The following is a 19,194-nucleotide window of genomic DNA, read 5'->3' as shown; positions in this document are numbered from 1 at the left end:
ACATGTCCATCCTTGGCCTGCTGCAATGTTCCAGTGAAGCTCAATGCAAACTGGAGGAAAAGCACCTCATCTTCCGACTAGGCACTTTACAGTTTTCTGGACTTAACATTGAGCTCAACGACTTCAGATCATGAACTCTCTCCTCCATCCTCACCCCCTTTTTGATCACCTTTTTTCTAATAATTATTTTTTAATATATTTTTTTTCTTTTCCCACCTATTTCTATTATTATTTTTCTAAATTTATTTCCATCCATTGTTTTATCTCCACCTTTTAGCCTATTTCGATCCCTTCCCCCCACCCCACCCCCACGAGGGTCATCTGTCACTTGCTCATCCTGCTTTCTACCCTTTATGTCACCATTAGCACATCCTTTAGCTAATATCACCACCGTCAGCACCCCTTTGACCTTTTGTTTATGACATCTTTGGCAATCCCTCTTTTGCCTTCACCTATCACTGGCCCTCTGTCCAGCTCCACCTGTCCCACCCCCCTTAAACAGCTTATATTTCACAACATTTCTATTTCTCTTTAGTTCTGATGGAGAGTCATACGGACTCGAAATGTTAACTCTGTCTTCCTCCCTGCAGATGCTGTCAGACCTGTTGAGTTTTTCCAGCAATTTTTGTTTTTGTTTCTACCAGAAATTAAATACTTTAATTTCAAGTTTCCAATGCGCGGAGTTGTTTTAATTCAAGATAAAGGCAAAATACTGTGGATGCTGGAAATCTGAAACGAAAACGAAAAATGCCAGAAAAGCTCAGCATCTGTGGAGAGAAAGACAGAGTTAACATTTCGAGTCCGTATGACCCTTCTTCAGGGCTTTGTTTCTCTCTCCACAGATGCTGTCAGACCGGCTGAGTTTTTCCAGCACTTTTTGTTTTTGCTTTAATTCAATGCAGCATTCAGAGTTGAGCAAATGCCTTCTCCTTGAGCTGGCCCCAGGCAGTGACTTGGCTGAGTGCCCATTAATAACTAATTGCATCCATACAGCAATGTTTTAATGGAGTGATAAGACCCAAGTTAGTTGACAGAAGCATAACGCATCCAAGGGAACATTAGGACAGGTGACCAAGAGCTTGGTTTGAGGTAGCTTTTGGCAAGTGTTTTTAAAGGAGCTGGAGAGGTTTAGGGAGGAAGTTCCTGAGCTTAGGACCCAGGCTGCTAAAGACACCGCTGTGGAGCAGAAATCATTTGATTTTTTTTTAATTTTAAAAATATACTTTATTCATAAAATATCTGGAAGAACATTCCAAACCATTTCAAAATCACCATCACATAAGTACAATCAGATTCAACTTTTACACATGGATCACAAGGTGCATCAATACAATCAATGAATATTACAATCATTTCAATCTGGTCATTACAGACAATCAGACAATGGTATTGGAGTTATCAACCTTCATCATGTTGCTGAGGTGCTTCAATACAATTATAATACAATTAGTATTCAATGCAGACATTCATTTTGAGCGGTACAGCCTGAGGGGCTCTAAACAATTCCCAGCCCCTCAGTGCACTATGGCAGAAAGGTCTTAGACAGCGACCTTTCCCCATTGCGCTTTTGCGGCAGCTGCCCCAAGCTTTAGTGCGTCCCTCAGCACATAGTCCTGGACTTTGGAATGTGCCAGTCTGCAACACTCGGTCGGGGACAACTCTTTGCACTGGAAGACCAATAAGTTTCGGGCAGACCAAAGAGCGTCTTTCACCGAGTTGATGATCCTCCAGCTGCAGTTGATGTTTGTTTTGGTGTGTGTCCCTGGGAACAGCCCATAGAGCACAGAGTCCTGTGTCACAGAACTGCTAGGGATGAACCACAACAGAAACCACTGCATCTCTCTCCAGACCTTCTTTGCAAAGGCACATTCCACAAGGAGGTGAACAACGGCCTCGTCCCCACCACAGCCACCTTGAGGGCAACGTGCAGAGGGGGTGAGACTCCTGGCATGTTGGAAGGATCTGACGGGGAGGGCCTTTCTCACCACCAGCCAAGCTACATCTTGGTGTTTGTTGGAAAGTTCTGGCGATGAGGCATTCTGCCAAATGGCTTTGACAGTCTGCTCGGGGAACCATCCCACAGGATCCACCCTCTCCTTTTCCCTCAGGGCCTCTAAGACGTTATGTACCGACCACTGCCTGATGGACTTGTGATCAAAGGTGTTTCTCTGCATAAATGTTTCCACGAGGGACAGGTGGTACGGCACTGTCCAACTATTTGGAGCGTTCCGCGGAAGCGTGGGCAGACCCATCCTTTGCAACACCGGGGACAGGTAGAACCTCAGCACGTAGTGATACTTGGTGTCTGTGTACTGAGGATCTACGCACAGCTTGATGCAACCGTACACAAAGGTGGCCATCAGTATGAGGGCGATGTTGGGCATGCTTTTTCTCCCTTTATCTAGAGGCTTGTACATTGCGTCCCTGTGGACACGATCCATTTTTGACCTCCAGATAAAGCGAAATATGGCTCGGGTGATCACCATCGCGCAGGAGTCTGGAATGGGCCAGACCTGCGCCACGTACAGCAACAGCGAGAGTGCCTCGCACCTGATGGCCAGGTTCTTACCTGCAATGGACAGGGAGCGTCGCTCCCACATGCCCAGTTTTCTTTGCACCATAGACACTCGCTCCTTCCTGTTTCTAATGCATGCCCCGGTCCCTCCGAACCATATCCCCAACACCTTCAGGCCGTCAGCCCTGACGGTGAAGGGGACAAAGGATCGCTCAGCCCAGTTCCCAAAGAACATGGCCTCGCTCTTCCCACGATTTACCTTGGCTCCCGAGGCCAGTTCGAATTGGTCGCAGATGTCGATCAGTCTGCGCACCGCTGGAGCAGAAATCATTTGATATGCAAGAGGCCAGTATTGGAAGAGGGCAGAGATCTTGGAGGGTTGTAGGGCTGCAGAGGTCAGAGATGGTAAACAACATTAAGATAAAAGCAAAATACTGCGGATGCTGGAAATCTGGAACAAAAACAGAAAATGCTGATAAAATTCAGCAGGTCGAACAGCATCTTTGGAAAGAAAAAACAGAGTTAACATTTCGAGTCCGTATGACTCTTCTTCAGAATAATATTGATTGGGCTCACTTATTTGTGATTGATCCCAACCAGAGTGGGAATGGTCTAGTCCCTGCTAGCCTTGGACTGGCATCTCTGCTCCCCACATTGTTCACATTCGGGGCATCTAGTTGCGTACAGGGCTGTTGAGTAATGCCGATAGCCTGGTATGGGGTTGGTGCATAGATCTCGGGCCATTCTGCTGTACACCAGTGCACTTACGAGGCAGCAACCTAGTTATCTGTTCAGAGTGGGGTAATAGATGATAGGGCAAAGGTCAGTCATTAATGCAACTTGTTGGCCTGTGTGGAAAACATGTTGGAATGAAATGAAAGACACTAACTCTGGTTGCTGCTGTAACCTGTCAACAGGGACCCTGGCCAACATTCAATGCCTTGGTGATTATAAATGTCTGGGCTAAGTTCAAAGTTAAGAAAACCTGACTGGAATGGAATATAAATGCAGAGAAGTTTTACTGCAACTGTACAGGGCATTGGTGAGACCACATCTGGAGTAGCGTGTGCACTTTTGGTCTCCTTATTTGAAAAATAAATCATTGCGTTAGAAGCAGTTTAGAGAAGGTTCACTTGACTCACTCCTGAGATGAGGGGCTTATTTCATGAAGAAAGGTTGGACAGGTTGGACCTCCAGTCCGTGCAATTGAGAAGAATGAGAGGGGATCTTATTAAAACATATAAAATCCTGAAGGGATTTGACAGGGTAGATGGGGTTGATAGGGAGAATGTTTCCACTTCCAAGAGAGACTAGAACCAGGGAACAAAGTTTAAGAATAAGACGCCAACCGTTTAAGATGAATATGAGGAGAAGTTTTTTCTCTCAAAGGGTCGTTAGTAAATGGATTCTCTTGCCCAGAGAGCAGTGGAGATTGGGTCATTGGATTTATTCAAGGTCGAGTGAGACAGATTTTTGATAGACAAAGGAGTCAAGGGTTATGGGCAAAGTGGAGTTGAGACACAACCAGATCAGCCATGATCTTATTGAATGGTGGAGAAGGCTCGAGGGGCTGAATGGCCTACTCCTGCTCCTAAGTCCTATGTTCCTATGTCAGTGAGACTATATACATATAAATCATTCATGTGTCACCAATGAGCGCACACATAACTTACCTAACAGACCAATACTTGATCTTCTACATGCCACTGACAGCTGTTTCTAATGTCCAACAAAGCCAGCAGATTTGACTCTTTAATAGCACATCTGTGAAATGGCACAGCTGACAATGCAGTTCTACCTCAGTACTGCACTGTCAGAACATGCACACTACATAATCCTCTCAAAAGAAGAGCAATTGCTGTTAGTGAGCACAGTCAATCACAACGGGGATGACGGGAAGTGTGAAAAACGTGGGTCTGTGTAGGTTCTGAGTTGGATTAATGACAGACCTTTGCCCTGCCATCCATTACACCACTCTGAACAGCTAACTATGCTGCAGCCCTGTCACTCACTTGCCCTTTGCTACAGGAAATCTGTGTGGAATTGGTGAAATTAAGGGTACAATATTTTTTTTTAATATTCATTCGGGGGCTGGGGGCTAGGCCAGCATTTATTCCCCATCCTTAATTGTCCTTGAGGAGATAGTGCTGAGCTGCCTTCTTGGACCGCTGCTGTTCATATTTTGGAGGAACACCATAGTGCTGTTAGGGAGGAAGTTCCAGGATTTTGACCTAGCGACAGTGAAGGAACAGTGATATATTTCCAAGTCAGGATGGTAAGTGACTTGGAGGGGAACCTGCAGGTGGTGGTGTTCTCAAGCATATGTTGCCCTTGTCCTTCTAGGTGGTAGATGTTGCGGGTTTGGAAGGTACTGTTGAAGGAGCCTTGGTGACCATAAGATCACAAGACATAGGAGCAGAAGTAGGCCATTTGGCCCATCAAGCCTGTTTGCCATTCAATGAGATCTTGGCTGATCTGATAATCCTCAATTCCACTTTCCTGCCTTTTCCCCATAACCTTTGATTCCCTTACTGATTAAAAATCTGTCTATCTCAGTCTTGAATATACTTAAAGACCCAGCCTCTACAGCCCTCTGCGGTAAAGAATTCCACAGATTCACTACTCTCTGAGAGAAGAAATTCCTCCTCATCCCTGTCTTAAATGGGCGACCTCTTACTCTGAGATTATGCCCTCTGGTCCTAGACTCTCCCACAAGGGGAAACAACCTCTCAGCATCTACCCTATCAAGCCCCCTAAGAATCTTATATGTTTCAATAAGGTCGTCACTCATTCTTCTAAACTCCAGTGAGCACAGGCCCAACCTACTCAAACTCTCCTCATAAGAAAATCCCTCCATACCCAGGATCAACCTAGTGAATCTTCTCTGGACTGCCTCCAATGCCAGTATATCTTTCCTTAGATAAGGGGACCAAAACTGTTCACAGTATTCCAGGTGTGGTCTAACTAGTGCCTTGTATAGTTTTAGTAAGACTTCCCTATTTTTATTTGAAATAAAAGCCAACATTACATTTGTCTTCCCTATTACCTGTTGAACTTGTATGCTAGCTTTTCGTGATTCATGCACAAGGACTCCCAAATCCCTCTGTGCTGCAGCTTTCTGCAGTCTTTCTCTATTTAAATAATATTCAGCTCCTCTATTCTTCCTGCCAAAGTGCACAACCTCACATTTTCCCATATTATATTCCATCTGACAAGTTTTTGCTCACTCACTTAACCTGTTTATACCCCTCTGTAGACTCTTTGTGTCATCCTCACCACTTGCCTTCCCACCTATTTTTGTGTCATCCGCAAACTTGGTGATAGTACATTCACTTCCCTCATCCAAGTCATTAATATATATTGATCCCCGTGGCGGTCCACTAGTTACAGTTGCCATCCTGAAAATGCCCCCCTTATCCCAACTCTCTGTCTTCTGTTAGTTAGCCAATCCTCTATCCATGCTAATATACTACCCCCAACACCATGGGCTCTTATCTTATTATGTAGCCTAATGTGCAGTATCTTATCAAATGCTTTTTGGAAATCCAAATATATAACATCTGCTGATTCCCGTTTATCTATCCTGCTTGATATCCCCTCAAAAGAATTCTAATAAGTTTGTCAGGCATGATTTCCCCTTCATGAAGCCATGCTGACTCTGCTTGATTATATTATGTATTTTTAAATGCTCTGCTATTACATCCTTTATAATAGACTCTAACAATTTCCCAATGACAGATGTTAAGCTAACTGGCCTATCTTACCTGTTTTTTGTTTCCCTCCCTTTTTGAATAAGGGTGTTACATTGACGGTTTTCCAATCCTCTAGGACTTTTCCAGAATCTAAGGATTCTTGGAAGATTACTACCAATGCATCCACTATCTCTGTAGCTACTTTCTTTAATATCCGAGGATGCAACCCATCAGGTCCAGGGGACTTATCGGACTTTAGCCCCATTAGTTTCCCTAGTACTTTTTCTCTAGTAGTAGTTATTGTATTTATTTCCTACCCCCCTTTTGCCCCTTGATTCTTTAATATTTTTGGAATGCTATTAGTGTATTCTACCATGAAGACTGATGCAAAGTATTTATTTAATTCCTCTGCCATTTCCTGGTTCCCCATTATTATTTCCCCAGCCTCATTCTCTAAGGGATCCATGTTCACTTTGGTCTCTCTCTTCCTTTTTATATATTTAAAGAAGCTCTTACTGTCTGTTTTTATATTACTTGCTAGTTTACCCTCAAAGTTTATTTTCTCCTTCTATTATTTTTTGGTCATCTTTTATTGTTTTTTAAAAACTTTCCCAATCCTCTGGCTTACCACTAATCTTTGCCACATTGTATGGTTTTTTTCTTTTAATTTGATACTATCCTTAACTTCCTTGGTTAACCATGGTTGGTTTATCCCCTTCCTAGAATCTTTCTTCCTCACTGGGATATATCTTTGTTGTGAGTCATGAACTATTTTCTTAAAACGTCTGCCCTTGTTCATCAGCCATCTTTTCTGCTAAATTCCTTTCCCAGTCCGCTCCAACCAACTCTGCCCTCATTCATTTGTAATTACCCATTTTAATTAGGGGGAGGCAATGGCGATATTGTCGCTGGACTAGTAATCCAGATACAAATAGTAATGCTCTGGGGTCCTGGGTTCAAATCCCACCATGGCAGATTGTGGAATTTGAATTCAATAAAAATCTGGAATTAAAAGTTTAATGACCATGAAACCATTGCTGATTGTTGTAAAAACTCATCTGGTTCACTAATGTCATTTAAGGAAGGAAATCTGCTGCCCTTACTTGATCTTGCGTACATGCAACTCCAGATCCACAGCAATGTGGTTAACTTTTAAATGCCCTCTGAACAAGGGCAATAAGGGATGGGCAATAAATGTTGACCTAGCATTTTACACCCACATCCCATGAATGAAAAAAAAAATTAAGTTTAGCACAGTTGTTTTTGACTCAAGTTTCTCACTCTCAAACTGAATGCTAAATTCTACCATGTTATGGTCACTGTTTCCTCAGTGATCTTTTACTCTGAGATCATTTATTAAACCTGCCTCGTTACACATTATCAGATCCAAAATAGCCGTATCCCTGGTTGGATCCACAACCTAATGTTCTAGGAAACTGTCCCGAATACATTCTATGAATTCTTGCTCATGGCTACCTCTGCCAATTTGATTTTCCCAATCTACATGAAGATTAAATTCACCCATGATTAATGTACTACCTTTTTTTACATGCCCTCATTATCTCCTGATTTATTCTCTATCCTACAGTATAGCCACTGTTAAGGGGCCTATAAACTACTCCCACTAGTGTCTTCTTCCCCTTGTTATTTCTTACCTTTACCCATATGGATCTATATCTTCTGATCCAAGATCATTTCTTGCTATCGCACTTATTCCAACTCGTACTAACAAAGCTATCCCACCACCCTTTCCTTCCGGCCTGTCCTTTCAAAAATTCACATACCCCTGAGTATTTAGTTCCCAGCTTTGATCTCCTTGTAACCATGTCTCCGTCATGGCTATTAGATCATACCCGTTAACCTCTATTTGTGCCGTTAATTCATTTATTTTGTTCCGAATACTACCTGCATTTAAGTAAAGAGCCATTAATTTTGCCTTTTTACCATTGTTTCCCCCTTTGACCCTATTTGCTTTTTTTAATCTTTGTACATTCCGTCCCTTCCTGTCACCCTCTGGATATCATTACCTAAATAGCTGCCATGTCCTTTTGCTTCGTAAGCCTATGTATCCCCTCTCCAGAACCCTCCCCCTGTCTATTTAGTTTAAGCCCCTTCTACAACCCTAGTTATTCGATTCGCCAGGACACTGGTCCCAGCATGGTTCAAGTGAAGCCCATCCCACCAGGACAGTTCCCTTCTACCCCAGTACTGGCGCCAGTGCCCCATGAACTGAAACCCATTCCTCCCACACCAATCTTTGAGCCATGCATTTAACTCCTTGACTTTATTTACCCTATACCAGTTTGTTTGTGGCTCAGGTAGTAATCCCAACATTATTACCTTGGAGGTTCAGGTTTTTAATTTAGCTCCTAACTGTTTAAATTCTTTCAGCAGAACCTCCTTTTCAGTCCTATCAATGTTGTTGGTACCAATGTGGACGATGGCAACTGGATCCCTTTCCTTCCCCTCCAACTTCCTTCCCAGCCCTGAGGAGATGTCTCTAACCCTGGTACCGGGCAGGAAACACAGCCTTCGGGATTCATGCTCATGGCTGCAGAGAACAGTATCTATCCCCCTAATTATACTGTCCCCTACCATGGCTACCTTCCTATTTCCTCCCCCCACTTGAATGGTTCCCTGTACCATGCTGCCGTGGTCAGTTGGCTCATCCTTCCTGCAGTCCCCCCTCTCGTCCACACAGCTTGCAAAAACCTCGTAGCTGTTGGACAATTGCAGGGGCAGAGGCTCCTTGAGCCCTACCCCTGGGTCCCCATACCTACCTCACCTGTAGTCATACCCACCTGCCCCTGATCGCAGACCAAATTTGAATTGCCTAATCTGAGGGGTGTGACCGCCTCCTGGGGCAAAGTTTCTAGGTAACTTTCCCCCTCCCTGATGTGACGCAATGTCTGGAGCTCAGACTCCAGCTCCTCAAGCTGCAAACACTTGGTACAGATGTGTTCGCTCTGGATCACCTTGGTGTCCAGCAGTGCCCACATGCTGCAGCAGCAACACATCACCCGTCCTGCCATCACTATCGTATTTTAATTTATTAATTAATTACTCTCGTATCCCTGCTCTTTACACTTGAAGAATCCCCCGCTGTTTACGCTTCATTGTAATTTTTTTTTACACCAGTATTGATCTTATACTGAACAAGCTATTTTTAAGAAAAAGAGAGAAATAAAGACTAGAGACCTAAACACAAATTAAAGACCTTGCTTTTACTTTAAGGACTAGAAATACTCATCAATCTTACTCACCAATCAGCTGCTTTCCCTACACTCGCGTTACGTTGTGGATTGTGACATCACTCTGCTGCTGGCCTCACTGCAGGTAGGCCTCTCGATCCACGCCTTTTATCCTCTCCCGCCCACCTCTCACTCAAAATATACTATTTTGAGCCTTAGGAATAGAATAAACCTTAATCACTTACCAGATACTCACCAATTAACCAGCTTCTTCTGTAGCAGAGCAAGAATCAATTCCCAGAGGTTGAAAAAGTTTAGGCAAAAGCAACCAAATACCTCTTTCCCTTCCTCCACTTAAACTCCCTGAAGTGCTCAACTCCGGCACTCTATTGTAAGTTGCTGCAGTGCACCTTGTTGATGGTACACACACAGCTGCCACTGTGCAGTGGTGATGGAGGGAGTAGATCTTTATTGTGGTGAATGGGGTGTCAGTCAAGCGTGCTGCTTTGCCCTTCTTGGAGGAGCTTCTTGAGTGTTGTTGGAGCTGCACTCATCCAGGCAAGTGGAGGGTATTCATTCACACTCCTGACTTGTGCCTTGTAGATGGTGGATAGGCTTTGGGGAGTCAGGAGGTGAGTTACCCTCTGCAGAATTCCCAGCCTTTGACCTGCTCTTGTAGCCATAGTGTTTATATGGCTGGTCCAGTTTTAGAGTTGGGTTGTCCCAAGGTTTTATTTTCATGGTCTGTGGTGTTTCACTGAGATTTCAATCCCTTTTTGATTGTTCTGCTGTACTGTAGGTCCCAGTTTAATGTTGCCCCGTTTTACATGTTTTGCTTTAACACAGGTCAGTTAATGGGGTCTTTATTCTCGTTTAGTGTTGTAGGTTTCATTTTAAAGGTTTTGGCACTAGTCTGACATGGGGCCGCGCGACCTGATTGGTGCCATTTTGGAGTGGCCTCTCCCACTCCCTAAGCCAACCCTCCAACTTGCAGCGCCTGTCACTCCCTGACTCATCCTCTCGCCAAAGCTTGCCATAGCCGAACTCTCCCGCTTCCCTCCAGAACATTGGTTGTGAGTGAGGGTCCTGCAGATGAGTGGCAAGAGACAGCAGGAGCAACTTTGACTTGATTCTGCAGGCTGAAGTATCAGAAAGGCTGGCTGTACTTATAATTGATATGTCACAGGGACCAGATGGAATGAATCAAAGGATACTGAAGTAAGTACGAATGGAAATTGCAAAGTCACTGGCCATAATCCTCCAATCTTTCTTAGATACATATGTGGTGCCAGAGACTGGAGAATTGCAAATGTAACTCCCATGTTCAAAAAAGGGTGTAAGGAAAAACCCAGCAACTATAGGCCAGTTTAACCTCGGTGGTGGGAAAGGTTTTAGAAATGATCAACTGGAACAAAGCTAAGTCACTTGGACAAGTATGAAGAGATTTACTAAAAGCAAATTATGTTTGATTAACTTAATCGATTGAGTTTTTTGATGGTGTGACAGAGAGAGTTCATGAGGGTAATGTGGTTAATATAGTGTACATGGACTTCCAAAAGGCATTTGATGCAGTGCCTGATAACAGGCAAATACCATCGATTTTAGCCCATCCAGTATCTCAACTATCTCTTCTTTTATGATGAATTTGGCAGCATCTTCTTTCTTGGTAAAGACAAATGCAAAGTACTTATTTAGCATTTGAGCCATTCCCGCTACCTCCAAGTGTAGATTTCTTTTTTGGTGCCACTCCATTTCTTACTATCTTTTTACTATTTATATGTATATTTACTATATATATTTTTAGAAGACATTGGAATTCTTTTACGAACATATGAACGTGGAGCAGGAGTAGGCCATTCAGCCCTTCAAGCCTGCTCCGCCATTCAATAAGATCATGGCTGATCTGACTGTAGCCTCTCACCTACCCCCGGTAACCCTTCACCCACTAGTTTATCAAGAATCTATCTATCTCTGCCATGAAAACATTCAAAGAGTCTGCTTACACCGCCTTTTGAGGAAGAGAGTTCCAAAGTTCACTAACCTCTGAGAGAAAAAAATTCTTCTCATCTCTGTCTTAAATGGGCAACCCCTTATTTTTAAACCGTAATCTCTAGTTCTAGATTCTCCCACAAGAGGAAACATCCTCTCCACATCCACTCTTTCAAGATCTTAAAGGTTTCAATCAAGTCGTTTCTTACTCTTCTAAACTCCAGTGGATACAAGCCTAACCTGTCTAACTTTTCCCATTCCTGGTATTGGTGTAGCAAAACCTTCTCTGAACTGCTTCTAATGCATTTACATCCTTCCTTAAATAAGGAGACCAATACTGTACATAACACTCCAGATGTGATCTCGCCAGTGTCCTGTGCAACTGAAGTATAGTCTCCCTACTTTTGTAATCAATTCCCCTCACAATAAACAATAACATTCTGATGCTTTCCTAATTATTTGCTGTATCTGCATACTAACTTTTTGCAATTCATAGGACGATTCAGTAGGACACCCAGATCCCTCCGAACATCAGAGGTCTGCAATTTCTCACCATTTAGATAAAATGCTTCTTTTTTATTATTCCTGCCAAAATGAACAATTTCTTCCTCAGAGAGGAGTGGAGTCTGGGTCATTGAATAGATTTGTTAGGGGGAAATTAAAAATGCTGAAAGAGAATACAGTAAGAATTTACTGAAAAACCCTTAAAATCTCCAGGCAGACATGGCTGCTACATTGCACAGCCTTGAGAGTCAGACTGGAGACAAAAGTGTGACATAAATTAGATTAAGTGTACTCCCCTCTCACATAGGGAAGGGGCAGATGGTTTTAGCTTAGATATGGGAAGACAAACAATGGACAAAGAGGGGGCTTTGATGAAACACAAACAGTCTTAGGTTGTGGGAACCAAGGTCTTTGTCTACGTGTTTTAATTTTGATTGGATAAAATAATTATGTATGCATCCTTTAGAATAATTGGTTAGCAAAATCACCTGTTTATGTACTCAGTAGGATAGAGTTAGCATGGGACCGGTGTGTCGGTTACCGATTGGATGTATTCAAATGTACTCAAATGTATTATGATAAGAAAAAGTACAAAAGTAATGAAATGTAATCAATCTGGGAATTGGGTCTTCATTCTTAGGAATGATTGTGGCTCCCTTGGATATGCTGAATAAAAAAAGGAAGCCTGAGTCTCTGTGGTCGTTGTGGGAGATCGGAGAGTGTAACTTCTCCTCTTCAACTGGCCTCTGTGGTTGTTGCGGGATCGGAGAGCGTACCATCTTCAGATTCAAGGCTGAGTTAGACAGATTATTGATCGACAAGGGAGTCGAGGGTTATGGAGACCCAGCGGGAAAGTGCAGTTAAGGCCATAATCAGATCAGCCATGATCATATTGACTGTAAGAGCTGGCTTTATGGGCTGAATGGCCAACTCCTGCTCCTGATTCTTATAATCTTATGACTTTTGGATTCCCTTTTATGTTAGCTCAGTCTCTTCTCATAACCTCTTGTACTTCCTTTTTCACTTTTCCCTCTGAACTTTCTATATTCATTCAGGGCAAATCAGCATGCTTGATCAGCACCCAGTCCACTACCTTAAAAATTCGCTTCCTCCACCACTGGCACACGGTAGCAGCAGTGTATACCATCTCTAAGATGGACTGTAGCAACTCACCAAGCCACCTTTGACAGCACCTTCCAAACCCATGACCTCTACCACCAAGAAGGACAAGGTCAGCGGATATATGGGAACACCACCGCCTGCAAGTTCCCCTCCAAGCCGCACACCATCCTGACTTGGAACTGTATCGCCGTTCCTTCACTGTTGCTGGGTCAGAAGTCTGGAACTCGCTTCCTAAAAGCAGTCTATGTATACCTACACCACATGGATGCAGCAGTCAAGAGAGTGGCTCACCACTATCACCTCAAGGGCAATTAGGGATGGGCAATAAATGCTGGCCTTGACAGTGATGCTGACATTCCACTTGTATTAGCAACCAATCTGTCTTACGCAGCCCTTTTCTGCTCATCTTACTTTCTTTTCTTTCGGTATCTCATCTTTAAAGGCAGCCCATTGTTCCATTAGTTTTTCCTGTGAATCTTTGATTCCAGTTTAGCTGGGCCAGTTCCATTTTCACCCCACTGAAATTGGCCCTCCTCCAATTAAGTATTTTTGCTGTGGATCACTCTTAGGCATTTTCTGTAACTAATCTAAGCTTTAGTGCCGGTGTGATGCCAGGTGTATAGGCCATACATCCCAATGATTGGCGGATCATATCAAACAGCACATCCCTACAGTTGTTCACAAAAATCTAAATACTAATAGTACCTATCCAGCCCATGCTTGCAAAACTCAAAACATAATGTCCAACATTAGATGTGATTGTGCGACTGGACAGCACCTGCTAAACAATCCTAATTGTGCTAAGGATTACACCGAAAATTAGTTTAAGTTGGGCTCGCAGTGCGGCTCACATACATGCTAGAAGCCACAGACATTCACACACAGTCCTTTGCAGACAGAGGAACATGTCCACACTTTGCACCTTCTTCATCCAAACAAAAGCTTAGCGAACAGTCATTCCCTGGTTCATTCCCCAGGGCAATGCCTTGACAATCATAGTCGACCTACCCGGTTTGAACCTGAACAAAGCTGGACGGCCACCTGTTCCATGCTACATTCTCCATGGCAATGCCTCGACCAATCAGAGTCCATCTGCAAACTAGTCAGCACTCTCTTCTCTTGCAGTATAAATTGTTGTTCCCTGGTTAGAGTTTGGTAATTTTTTGCGAGCTGTCCTGATCAGTGCAAGACAAAAAGCTTAGATAGCATGTCTCTTTTTTCAGCAATAACCTAAACTTTATAATGCCCTAATCACTATTCCCCAAATATTCCCCGACTGCTGCTTGATCCACTTGACCCACCTCATTCCCCAGAACCAGATCCAGCAATGCCTGCTTCCCCACTGGGCTGGAAATACACTGATCAAGAAAATTCTCCTGAACATACCTAAGAAAATTATTCCTCACTCTGCCCTTTACACTATTAATTATCTTAATATAGATTGGAATTAGTAAGTCACTCCTCATCACTACTCTATAATTTTTGCATCTCTGTAATTTCCTTGCAAATTAGTTTCTCTGTATCTTTCCAACTAGTAGGTGGTCTATAAAATACATCCAGTATTGTAATGGTGCCTCCACTGTTTCTCAACTCTAAGCAAGTAGATGCTGTCATTGACTTGGCTAAGAAATCCTTTCTCTCTCCAGCACTGTAATATTCTCCCAACATCAATACTGCACCCCTCCTCCTTTCTCTCCTTCCCCAATTTCTCCCGACATCAATACTGCACCCCTCCTCCTTTCTTTCCTTCCCCAATTTCTCCCTACATCAATACTGCACCCCTCCTCCTTTCTTTCCTTCCCCAATTTCTTGAACACATTGTTTGTATCCAGGAATATTAAGTACCGAGTCCTTTTTTTTCTTTATTCTTCCGTGGGATGTGGGCGTTGCTGGCAAGGCCATCCCTAGCTGCCTTTGAACTGAGGGGCTAACTAGGCCATTTCAGGGGGCAGTTAAGAATCAACCACATTGCTGTGGGTCTGGAGTCACATGTAGGCTAGATCAGGTAAGGATGGTAGATTTCCTTCCCTAAAGGGCATTAGTGAACCAGATGGGTTTTTACGACAATCGACAATGGCTTATTGGTTACCGTTACTAGCTTTTAATTCCAGATTTTATTAATTGAATTTAATTTCCACCAGCTGCTGTGTTGGGATTTGAACACGTGTCCCCAGATCATTAGCCTGGGATTCTGGATTACTAGTCCACTGACATTACCACTATCCTGCCCTTTTTTGAGTCAGGCCTCAGTTATCGCACCGCATCATATCTCCATGGGCTACCTGCACCCTCAGCTCACTAACCTTACTTATCATGCTTTTTTTCATTCACCATGGGATGTGGGCAATGCTGGCTAGGCCAGCATTTATTACCCATCCCTAATTGTTCTTGAGAAGTTTACATACGTGCACAATAAACCTTAGACCTTACGGCAATTCCCTCTTACCCCACCTCTTACCTTCCTATCTCCCTCTCTAGTGCTATCTGTCTCTCCTAATCCTTGGTGCACCTTGTTTCTCCTTTCTAATGTTACTTCCTTATTCCTCCCCCCCCCCCACCCCCACCCCGCGCCAAGTTAGTTCAAACCCTCCCAACAGCTCTAGTAAATTGCCCCACAAGGAAATTGGTCCCAGTCCAGTGGGGATAAAATCCATCTGGCCTGTATGGGACCTACTTCCCCAAAACCACTCCCAATGACCCAGGAATCTAAACCCTCCCCTCCTGCATCATCTCTCCCTGCCACGCATTCATTTGTTCTATCCTATTTCTATACTTGTTAGCACATGGCACCAGGAGTAATCTTTAAGGTTCTGCTTGCTGGTCACCTTCCTAGCTCCCCAAAATCTGTCTGCAGGACCTCATCCCTCTTTCTACAACGATGTTGGTACTGATTGGGACCACAACCTATGGCTATTCTCCGTCCCCCTCCTCAGAGTGCACAATTACATCCTTGACCTTGGCACCAGAGAGACAACATACCATCCCAGAATCAAATCTGCGGCTGCAGAAATGCTCGTCAGTTCTGTAGCTATAAAAGTCTCATATCACTATTGATTTCCCAATCTTCCTCCTGTCTGCTGAGCCAGCTGTGGACTTGGCTATGGCTGCACTCTCCAGAGGAACCATCACTCTCACCAGTATTCGGAACTGAATACTGGGTGAAAAACGCAATGCATTCAGAGGACTCCTGCTGTACCTGTTTTGTCCTGCCCAACTTCCTTTTCCTCTCTGCCTGCATACTTGTAAGCTGCAGGGTGACCACATCTATAAACATGCTATCCACGAAACTCAGCCTTCTAGATGTATCCCAGTAATGCCAGCTGCAGCTCAAGCTCCTCCAGCTAAGGAGAAGCTTGGTCAGTATCCTGAGAAGTATCCTAGTGTCCACATGGAGCAGGATGTGCATTCCACAGGAGTGAAGGTGCAGCGCCTTTATTTTATTCCTTTTTTATTTGTCCATGGAATGTGGGCATCGCTGACTAGGCCATCCCCAATTGCCCTTGTTCAGAGGGCATTTAAGAGTCAACCACATTGCTGTGGGTTTGGAGTCACATGTAGGCCAGACCAGGTAAGGACAGCAGATTTCCTTCCCTAAAGAACATTAGTGAACCAGATGGGTTTTTACGACGATCGGCAATGGTTTCGTGGTCCTCATCAGACTTTCAATTCCAGATTTTTATTGAATTCAAATTTCACCATCTGCTGTGGTGTGATTCGAACCCGGGTCTCCAGAGCATTACCCTACTCCTTGGAATACTAGTCCAGTGACAATACCACTATGCCACCTTTATTGGATTACTAACAAAACTTAGCAGAAATAAAATTTAAGACTTTAAAAAAACTTAAGATTTAACAAAAAAACCATCACTTTTGGAAATGCTCACTTAATTATTCTAGTTCCTTAATTTAGATCCTTACCTCAGTACTTAACCGCAATCACAATGTTAGTTCCCCTGGGGTCTGCTGCTCCTTCCTCGCTCTACTGATTCTGATTTTACTCTGGTCTTACCCTTTCAATATCTGTCCGTGCTAAGTTATCTTACCCTGCTCTTGCATCGTCTGGTGAAGCCTGCGCTGCCATTAGGCTTTGTTATCCCCATCTGCTTTAGCTCTGCTCCTTTTGGCTAAGCTTGACCTGAATTTACTTATGTTCAGCTCACCCTCTGACTCTTGACTTTCCGGACAGCACTGCTTATGTAGAAGAGAAACACCTGCATAGGCCAAACAATCTGTTCCTGTGTAATTTTATGATAGCTGTTCTGCTTTTGTGGTCTTGTTTAAGAATGTATTGGAGTAAGAAACAGTGCTCAATGGGACAGTGCTGAGGGAACTCTAACTGGCGGAAGAAAGATCTTTCTATTCACTGTTCAACAAGGCAGTCCAATAAATGAGACACCTCAAAACACACAAAATTCTCTCGAAAGCTGTTTATTTTCCCATGGTTCTGCCTTGGTCCATGGGGGATAGTGGGTGGCTCACATGCTTGAGAGTTTTCAGCTGATGTCCTTCAGTATTAGCAGGTTATTGAATCGTCACAATTCAACCTGATCCTGTTTGCACATGACTTATGTTTCAACGTTCTCTATCATCATCACACTAGCAATGGGAAATCTAATTAAGTAGAATTAATTTTTAAAGTGTAAAGTGGGTCAATCCTCATAGTTTAGAGGGAATGATAGAGAACAGGAAAAAAGGTAAAGGGGAGATGTATATATGTTAGAGTAATTGATAAGTACATACACATAAAGCCAGTCCAACCTTCCTTGCTCCCCTGTGTCTCTCTCGGTGTACTTCCTCCCTCCCTCTCCTGCACCTGCACCTCAACCACAACTTCCTCCCCACCCTTTCCCCAATCTCAACCACGCCCTCCCTGACCGTCTCCCCCACCCTCAATCACACTGTCCTCTGCCCCACGAACTCCATGTCCAACCTCCCCATTATGATCCAATGTTCAGTTGATAATTTACAGATGATCAATAAAATGCCAAGGGTATTCAATAAACACTTTTCATCAAGCTTTACGAAAGAGACAGATAACTGGAATGGAGGTGAACTCAAGAGTTGATTTTATGATGGATAAGAGTAAAATTTTAGATAAATTAAGCTCAAGTGCTGAACCTAATTCTCAAATCCTGAGGAGACTGCAGAGGCCTGTGAACAACCTATTTTAAAGGAATGGGTACTAATCTGGCTAATTACAGGCCAATTAACATCTGCCGTAGGAAAATCTTAAGACTCTTCAAATAGCTATGAAATTGCTACGTATCTGGTTAAAGATAAAGCAGTTAGAAGCAGTCAAAACAGATTTCAAAAGGGACGATCATGTTTGGCAAACCTCAATTTTTTTGAGGCACTAACAGCAATGGCAGATATGGAGATACAGTGCGTGTGGATTACACACATTTCAGGGAAGTCTCTGAAAGGTATCACACAGGAGATCAACTGGAGGAGACCAAGGGATATGGAATTAGGAGAAGGATAGCAAACTGAATTAAAACTTGGTTGGAAGGAAGGAAACAAGAGAGTGCGAGTTAAGGGCAGTTTTCCAGAGTGGTTGGAAGTGGGTTGTGCCCAGGGTAATGGTGTCCGACAGGGTTCTGTTCTGGGGCCACTTGTGTTCATTGTGTCTGTCAATGATTTGGATACCAACCTAGAGGGAGTAATTTTGAAATGTGCAGATCATACCAAAATAGGAGGAATAGATAATTCTTTAGAAGACCAAAGGAAGCTGCAGGCAAAGATTGTGGGAATGGGCTAAGAAATGGCAGATGTAAGTCACTGAAGTAGAAGGTGATGCATTTGCTATAATTAACAGCAGTTATTATCCTCCAAGTGGCAGTGGGCTTTAGTGCTATGGAGAACAGAGGGATTTGAGGGGACAGGTTCACAGAACAAGAACAGCACCTCAGCAGATAAAGTTGTAAAAAACAGGTTAACGGAATTCTAGGTTTTATCTCAAGAGGTATAGATTATAAAACCCAAAAGGTCAAGCATTAAGACTTCAGTTTGAGTAACGTGTGCAGTATTGGGCTGTACATTGTAAGAAGGATATTGAGGCTTTAGATGCAGATTCACTAGGGTGTTGCCTAGTGTGAGGAAATACAAATTTGTAAAATTGAGTCTTTTTTTGTTAAAACTATTTGATTATGGAGTGATGTGTTTAAAAATTATGAAAGGAGGG

The sequence above is a fragment of the Cetorhinus maximus genome, unplaced genomic scaffold, assembly GCF_964194155.1.
Source record: "Cetorhinus maximus unplaced genomic scaffold, sCetMax3.hap1.1 HAP1_SCAFFOLD_182, whole genome shotgun sequence".
Lineage (NCBI taxonomy): Eukaryota > Metazoa > Chordata > Chondrichthyes > Lamniformes > Cetorhinidae > Cetorhinus > Cetorhinus maximus.
The sequence above is the reverse complement of the archived record's forward strand: the minus strand, read 5'-3'. Positions refer to the sequence as shown.